Below are 8,421 nucleotides of genomic sequence, written 5' to 3'. Positions count from 1 at the left end.
GAGCAAATGAGCAATGATGGCCTTGAGTCAATTGATAAAGGAGATGTTAGCAAGCAATTGAACCCATGTTTGAGAGATTCCCTTTGGCAGCATCCAAGTGGGAACATTATGCAAGACAGAGATAAGGGACACCATTGACATAATAGTACTAATTTTCTAAAGCTGCAGATGGTTGCTTTGTTGTTCGTAATAACTGTCTGGAAAGTTGTAGCTGAAATCTATGTCCTTAAAACACATATTTTTCTTCACTGTGTGTGCAGACCAGTTTGTTATTGTATGGCTGTTTGTAAGTTTGGAGCTGCAGACTCTGATTTTTTTGTTTGTTTGTTTAGAAGTCGAAGCGTTTGTTTTGAGGGGGGAAAATGTAAAGAATTGCCTGGATTTTGCAGAATGCTGGTAGGTCAAGTTTGGGAATCAAACTGGACGATGTCCCTTTAAAATGGATGGAAAGAAGATACATTCCGTCTGCTTAAATGTATGTTGTTGCAGCATGTGTGAAACTTGGCCTCATGCCTGATGCCTCATAGTGCGCCTGACGGGAGTACCACAGTGAACAATTAAATTACCCTGTCATGTCGTGTCCTTGTCATGGCTTAATAATAGGTTATTATTAATTAATTAAAAGGTGGATGGCAAACACTGGAAATGAAAAGGCCTCAAAAGGAATTTGTAAGGATTTCAAACTGCTAAACTATGGTGAATTTGGAAAGTTAAGCAGAATGTACTAAGCTTTCTGAAGCCTGCAATTTAGTCTTCTTGTTCCTGTCACCACAAGGCCTCACAGGGGGAGAATGAGCTCAAGAGGAAAGCGGACCATAAGGTAACACCTGTTTTATGCCTCAGGAAAACAGAACTGTCCCATGAAGTTCTTTACTTTATTCCACGAACACACTGTACGCTTGCGGAAGCCTCTGTTCACACATCATCTGAAGCCACCAATGGACACATGGCAGCTTACACACTGAGTCGCTCCCTTCCTGCAGAAAAAGAGCAAGGTGAGCCAGGAGGATTCCCCAGAAATCTTCCTATACATCAGTTATTCACATGTTGCAGCCGCCTACTCTGCCATCAGAGCCACCTTGACGTATGTCTGTACATCCTGATTGGTTGGCTGCCTGTGAATCCATCATAAGCTACATCCTCATGAGTGAATTCCCGTGCTCTGTGTTTTTCCTAAGCCTGGTAGGTGATTTTTGTTGCTCTGAGTCACCTGAGAAGTGTTGTTATTAGTCTTATGATTGGTGATTGTTTTGTTTCAATTTTGCTCAATTCCCTTCCTGCAGGATGGGTGGTAGTGTTAATCTGTTGATTAAACAAGTGATACTTCCTCAACTTTTCAGCATAGTTTGAGTTATTATGATGGCAATAGGCATTCTCAACCACACACCGTCACAGACCTCGCTAGACGGGCTGGTCGCTTAGGTGACAGCTATGGAACTCCTAACTTATCAACATTGAGCCATTGGCTAACAATGCGGCTGTGCACACGCATGCTGTACCTCATGGAGATTTCTTACCTCCGTGACCTGATTTCCGCTTCACAAAGGGGCCTGCAAAAGGAAAGTTTCTGAGGCCCACTGCTTTCCCATATACCTTTGCAGTCAGGCAGCTTGGAACTCATTTCCATCTTACCATAAGCTGCTGGGAGATGAAGTGCAAGCTAAAGCAATTAGTTCTGGTGAAGCAAGCCAGCCAGAACTTGGAGAAAGGCTTCAAATGAACAGGAGATTTCTTTCATACCCATCTTTGAAGCTAGGACAAGGTAAAATATTATCATGAAATTTGCTGAAGCTTGTCATGCTGTCTGGAGTGGCTCACGACCATGAGTGCCAATCTCAGGGTAGAGTGTCAAAAAGCAGGGCAGAAGCCCCAAACTGGTTGTATGTTCTATAATTAGATTTCACCAATCCAGTAACAAGTCCTACAGCACTATAACAGTTTTACCATGGAATCACAAAAATAGTCCCCTTGGGCATTCCAGGCTATTTTCCACCCAGGCAAGCCAGGCTATGTGATAGATGGTCATTTTACACCAAAAACCACAGCAATATTCAGGTTACTCCCAGGCCCAAAGGACCAGTCACATACCCCAGATCAATTGGTACTCTACATCTTATACCAAAGACAATGCCTGTAGCCAATCCCATAATAAACTATCAAAAGGTTTATTAACTAGGAAAAAGAAATATGAGAGTTATTTATAGGTTAAAGCAAGCAAACATACATACAAATGAGTTACCATCTAAATCCTAAAGGTGACAGAGTTGTCGAGATCTGTCAATTTAAAGTGTATTTCAGGGGCAGATCCAGGAGATAACCCCTGGAGATCTCTGGCTTCAGTCTGGTTTCTCTGGCCCTGTGAGAATTCAAACAGCAAAGAGATTAAAAATCTTCACATCAACTATTTTGCATCTGACGAAGTGGGTATTCACCCACGAAAGCTCATGCTGCAAAACATCTGTTAGTCTATAAGGTGCCACAGGATTCTTTGCTGCATCAACTATTTTATTTCCCTCTTCCAGCATTCAAAGTGATGAGACGAGGCCTTCTGCCCATACTTCTCCATGGGTGGATGGGGCAATTAATAACGCTTTTGTCTTATAACGGCCTACTTAAAATTTGATAGTCATCCTGGGTGGGCCGCGGGGGTGGTGGTGGGTGGATGATTCCCAGGCCTGAGTTCACAAGTTCAGAGCAAACATTTTCAAAGTTATAAAGCAAAACTTACATATTTTCTTACAGCCTGGAATACAGCCATTACAAGTGAGATTAACGCATGCAGTCATTTACAAGCATTTCATAGTCTAAACACTAGATACATCCTATTAGACTAATACCTATCCTGAGCAAAACTAACATACAGGTGAACTGGTCTGGTCTCCAGCGATGAGTCTGTCAGTTCTTAGCTAACGTCTGCAGCCTGGGCAAGAGCTGGCATCTGGCCTGCCAGCATCACAAGGCTATCCAATTGCACAGACATTTGATCGGACTCCTTCCCCTCAGAATGAGAGCAAAGGGGAAGCAGCCAGGGGTGGAGGGAGCAGCCATTGGTGGGGGTTTAGGGAGAGCAATGCCCAGTGGGCCCAGCTGGGAGTTGCCCTAGCTAAGGAGATCTGGCAGTGAGTGACCAACTGTGTGGATTTGACATGGGAGCAGGGGAAGGAGGAAGGCCCAAGCCTGACCAATCACAGTTGGGATCTGTTTCCAGAAAGACTGAGTGAGACTGACCCCACTGGGGATTCATATCCAGCCCAGATTGAGCAGGTCTGTCTCTGGTAGAGACTGGAATCCAATAACATTAACCCCAGCAGGGATGGCGATTACCTGATATCAGACCCAAAGGTCTAGTGGTGTGGGCCCCTGGATACCGATTGGGAATCGGCTACATGTTCCTCCAGCTCCACCACTTGCCAAACCAACATTACAGTCATCATAATACCACATGCCCTCGGTGAGGGGGGTCTTGCAAAGGCATGGATAATATCGGCTCTTGAAATATTTACAAATCCTTCTGCACCAATTTTCACTCCTTCGCTGCTGGGAGAGGGGCTTACAGAGGGCGATTTATCTGACAGGCTCTCTTATTCACCAGTACTACAACCAGGCAGCAGCCCTGAACCCAGCAGGAGCTCTCTGGCTGAGAGCGGGTCCCAGTAGCAAACAAGGACTGGGTTCTGCTCCCTGCGAGTTGAGGACCGGACAATCCTCTCATGGGAATATGACTATTAGGTGGCTTGATTCCTTCCCTTTATATTCATCCTTAGACTATCGACTCTGCTTGACTCTGTTCAGCAATGTAGTACTGCTCCTCCGCTAGGCTTATCAACAGAGCCTAGACTTTGTGGGGATTGTTGTTTGACTGTAGAGAAGTTGATGGAAATGGTGTCCAAAGACATTAAAAAAATCAAGGAAACTTTTTTAAAATTTTTATTTTGGTGGGATTGTGGCGGGTTTTGCAAGAGTCTAAAAACATTGAGAGGTGTTACCCCTCAGGTTTTCCTGTTTGTATCGCCAACCCAAACGGAGTGTTTGGGATTCCTTTTGATTGGATGTAGCCAGATCCTTTCAGTCATGGCTCCACATCTACTAATAAAGATCTTGGTATATTCCAGAAGTGCATGACAATACTTGCCCCATTCCTGCTATTCCCTCCAATGCCCTGAGGTCAGAGAGCCAACTCATGTTTCCTTACAAGTTATTTGACACACAGCCCCCGCCACCTTGTTTAAATGAATGTATTTCAGATTTAAGATTACCCTAAACTTCATGGGCCTGTGGCCTTGGTTTTTAATAACGTTTCTAGATGAGTCACAGGCCTGCTTGTAGCACTGTAACATGTTAGAGAGAACGGTGTATTATTCTCTACACAGAAATCAAAGATAGGATTTCAAGAGCATGGAGATGGAAGGTAAGGACTGGTGGACTGTTAAAAAAAAATTCTGGAGTATGAGCGTTCTCCTTTACCAGAGAGGCTGCCTAATAGAAAAAAGTTAAGAAGAAACTGTCTAAAAATGTTCACTTGGAATGATTTTATGCTCCACATAAGAACAAAATGAACAGCCAAGTTATTGAAGTAAATCCTGTTTGGCATATAACCTGTTACTTAAATGAAATCAAATGGCCCAGATTTAGGCTTTATTGCTTAAGACCCATGAATTAATCCATAAGGTTAAAGATGATAATTCTGGGAGAAATAGACCTAATTATAAAGTCCTGGGGGCAGTTCACTAGCACAATTTTTCAATAGCAGCTCAAGAGAAGGAGGTAGAATGACCACCTGGGCCTCATCAAGACTTTGTAAAAACTTTAATCAGGATTGTCTCATGGAATATTGTTGGCCTCAAAAGCAAATCTTGGGATTTGGAATGTAGGCATTACTCATCCCAATCTGACTTGGAGTCTTTACATCATGATTGGAGGATTTCAGTAACTCAGCCAGAGGTTAGGGGTCTATTCCAGGAGTGGGTGGGCAATGTTTTGTGGCCTGCAATGTGCAGGAGGTTGAGACTAGATGATCATGATGGTCCCTTCTGACCTTAAAGTCTATGCGTCTATGATAGAGTTTTCCTTCAAGAAACTTGGCTCACTAAAGATGAGTCATTTTATCTCCCAGGCTTTGAATCCTTTCTAAAAGCAGGTGTTAAGTATGCTAAGAGGGGTAACACCTGCAAGTTGTCTGGCCCTTTTTGTTTTAATTAAACTAAATGTTATAACCATCAAGTTAACCTCAAGTAACTTTGTTTCCAGTACTTTAGTTTTATCCTTCCACATAAATCTGTTCTATTAGCCCTGATGGTTTATTTTCTCCCTCTTAATCCTGAGTCTCTCTGGATGGAGCATGAATCCCTCATTGACTTGCTTATGGAAAAGAACTCATTTAGCTAATTTTGTTCTTTTGAAAGATTTTAATGCTTGATTTGGTCCCAGGCAGAGGGAAATTTCTTAATCTTCCCAGTGACTCAGCAAAAAGGGCATTTCCTTTAAATTCCTCTAAACAGTCTGGGGACACGGTAAGAAATACCCTGCGTTGAAAACTTTCTGTAATTTTAAATAGGTTTTGGTTGGAGGGTTTGAATAGCAGAGGATACGATGATGCAGAGGTTCACCTTACATTTACCTCTGTAAGAGGGGGCAGTGTAATGGATTACATCCTGATTGTCAGTTGGTCTTGATTTTCTAGTTTTATTGTGGCTTCTAAACTGGAGTCATAATCAACCCCTTCCGGTGAATTTTTGTTCACTTGCCACCTCTGAATGGGGGGCTATTTAGCTCAGGCAGAATGCGTTCCATCCCTGAATCTGAAGTTGTAAATTTGAGACAAATTAAATGGAATGCCTTAGTTAAACTTAAAATCAAACAGAAATCTGTGTCTAATAACCAGAGAATTTTGAAGAACCAACTTTTGGTCCTTAAAGGTACATTGCTAGTCTGTATAGTATTTACTGATATTGGTAAAAATACTACTGGGTGATTTACCTACCAAGAAAGGATATTTTCATCACATGAAAGATAAAAGAATCTGGTATGATACAGATTTCTTTGGCTATAAGAAACAGCTTCAGATTATAGCAAGGGCAGTTAGAAGTAGAAGTTCACCCCAGAATCCATTAGGGAACATAAAAAAAAATTAAACAAAAAGTTTGGCAGGAATTCAAACTCACCGCTGCTGACCAAAAAAAAAAAATTACTTTTCTTTTGAAAGTTGGTGGCAAAGGGCTATATGATAACCTAGCCACTACCCCTTTGGCATGGTCTGTTCTGATGGACATTACCTATCCCACTCTTGCAGAATGGCCACCAGTTTCCATTAGAGATATTAAAACTTTAATAAATCAACATCATAATACATTTCCTGCTGAAACCTTTATTCCAGCAGAAGTCTACGAGGATCATATCAATTGAGGTGTTTCTGTTTTATCAAAATTATTTACCAATACAAATAATACAGGGATCCCAGCTGATTTATCTACTAGTATTATTGTCCCTCATTATCAAAAAAGGTGAAAGAAATATCCTTGGGAATTAACCTCCAAGTCAACCTTTCAGCTGTGATCTTTAAAATCTACTCCAGATACTTCTTAGGCAGATTAGAAGACCAGGCTGAGAGCTGTAACCCATTTGCAGAGGCACATGCTAGTTTTTGGAATGGCCCTGAAACGAAGATAATTGTTTTGTGATCTCACATTTTATTTATAAATACTGCTCCCTCCAAGGGAAGTTGTGGTGCTAGTAGAGGGGGAGCAATACTTTACCCCTAAAATTCTAAACCAAATATCAGTACCACTGTATGAAGATGACATGACTTTGTTGTCTCAAACACTTCTGAGTCTGAAGCATCCTTGAAAGGATTTTAGCATTTTCTGTTGGCAGAGGTGTATGACTACAACCAACCAGAAATCTAAAGGAATTTCCTTTGGCTGTAAACCAAAGTTGCATAAATGGAGAATCGATTATCATTGTATTGAGTTAAATCCTTTTCTTATCTGGGTATTTGCTTTACATGCAAGGGTGACTGGGATAAACATAGAATCATAGGACTGGAAAGGACCTCGAGAGGTCTTCTACTCCAGTCCTGTGCACTCAAGTCAGGATTAAGCATTAACTAGACCACCCCTGACAGGTGTTTGTTTAACCTGCTCTAAAAAGCTCCAAATTCCACTGCCTTCTTTTTAGGCAATTTATTTCAGAGTTTAGCTACCCTGACAGTTAGGAAGTTTTTCCTAATATCCAACCTAAACCACCCTGGGTGCAATTTAAGCCCCTTGCTTCTTGTCCTGTCTTCAGAGGTTAAAGAGAACAAATTTTTGTGGTGCATTGAGGCTGTGAACTTTCTTTTTAGGCTCCAGTTACACAAGGGAAACCTCTTACAGTGGAAGGAAATGTTCATATGTGTATTTTTTAAGGCTCCAAGCTCCCAGGCTCTCTCTTTTTGGCTACACATCGTGGTTGATCTTTCCCTAAGACTCCTTTCTCTAAACAACACTGCTCATTCCAAGAGACAGGAAGCACAAAGTCACCTCTCCACGAAAAGTAGCGTTTCTCAGGACTGAGGGACATTGGAAATTGCATTTATTCAAGGTCTACAAACCTGGAAATGGGCTCAGGGGATGAGGCAGGCAAAGTGGGCTGAATCATGCTTTCTTTCCCTGTAGCACCTAGGTGGGTTTTTGTTCTCAGTAATAAGCAGCAGCCATCATATGCCCTTTGTCAAGACATCTCTTTGTCTGCCTACATACATATCAAGAAACTTTAACAAAGGATTCCATGGGAGAACAAAGAGCAGGAGGTCATGTGACTTTAGCACTGTGAGCGAATAGATAACAGCAGCCATTTATTCCAGCAGAATAGTTGGGGATAGGAGAGCTTCTCCACTCCCCACTATTGATGGCCTCAGAATTAGATAGTGAAGGTGGGAGGGGTTTAAAGAAGAAGAAAAGCTGATGGAGGAGGAGACTCAAGTGGCTGCTTTACAAACTGTTTCACTTTTCTTCAGAATGAATTGACTGAAATCAGACAGGATCTATTGTTAAAAGCCTGCAGTCACTTTTTTAATTACCTGATTGTTAGTACAGCCTGCTTAGAAAGTAGAAAATCACTCCCCCACCCCGTCCTCTGCTTTTCTTCATTTCCATGTGGGGAAAAAGCAATTACCAGTCTACATTGTTAAACTGCAGGCACCCCATAGCCAAGGGCAACAGGCCTCTGGAAAAATCCCCAAATAATAACAACACTAATAAAAACCCTCTGTAAAAACTCAGCTGAAAGAAAAACAAAACCAACCAAAGCCACAAATGTATCTGGGGGCATGGAACAGGGAAAGTACGCTGTGAGCCTACAGGGGAGATACCCTGGCATCCTTTATCATCTCCAGATGTGGTCTGGCAAAGGACTCCGATCCCACCAATCTTAACTGCCCCCTTC

At 42.0% G+C, this 8,421-nt stretch overlaps 1 long non-coding RNA gene across 1 annotated transcript; it reads right to left on the bottom strand.

The window, feature by feature from the left end:
* LOC120370800 lies at positions 1-7,717 on the bottom strand. The gene is made up of 3 exons (XR_005583946.1): positions 7,589-7,717; positions 2,240-2,356; positions 1-977 (listed from the first exon to the last, which is right to left on the bottom strand). It is a non-coding gene; the product is annotated as an uncharacterized LOC120370800 (long non-coding RNA).
* Between the last annotated feature and the right edge of the window lie 704 nt (positions 7,718-8,421).

Source organism: Mauremys reevesii, linkage group 8, assembly GCF_016161935.1.
Source record: "Mauremys reevesii isolate NIE-2019 linkage group 8, ASM1616193v1, whole genome shotgun sequence".
Lineage (NCBI taxonomy): Eukaryota > Metazoa > Chordata > Testudines > Geoemydidae > Mauremys > Mauremys reevesii.
Note: the sequence above shows the minus strand (reverse complement) of the source record. Positions and strands in the feature narration are given on the sequence as shown.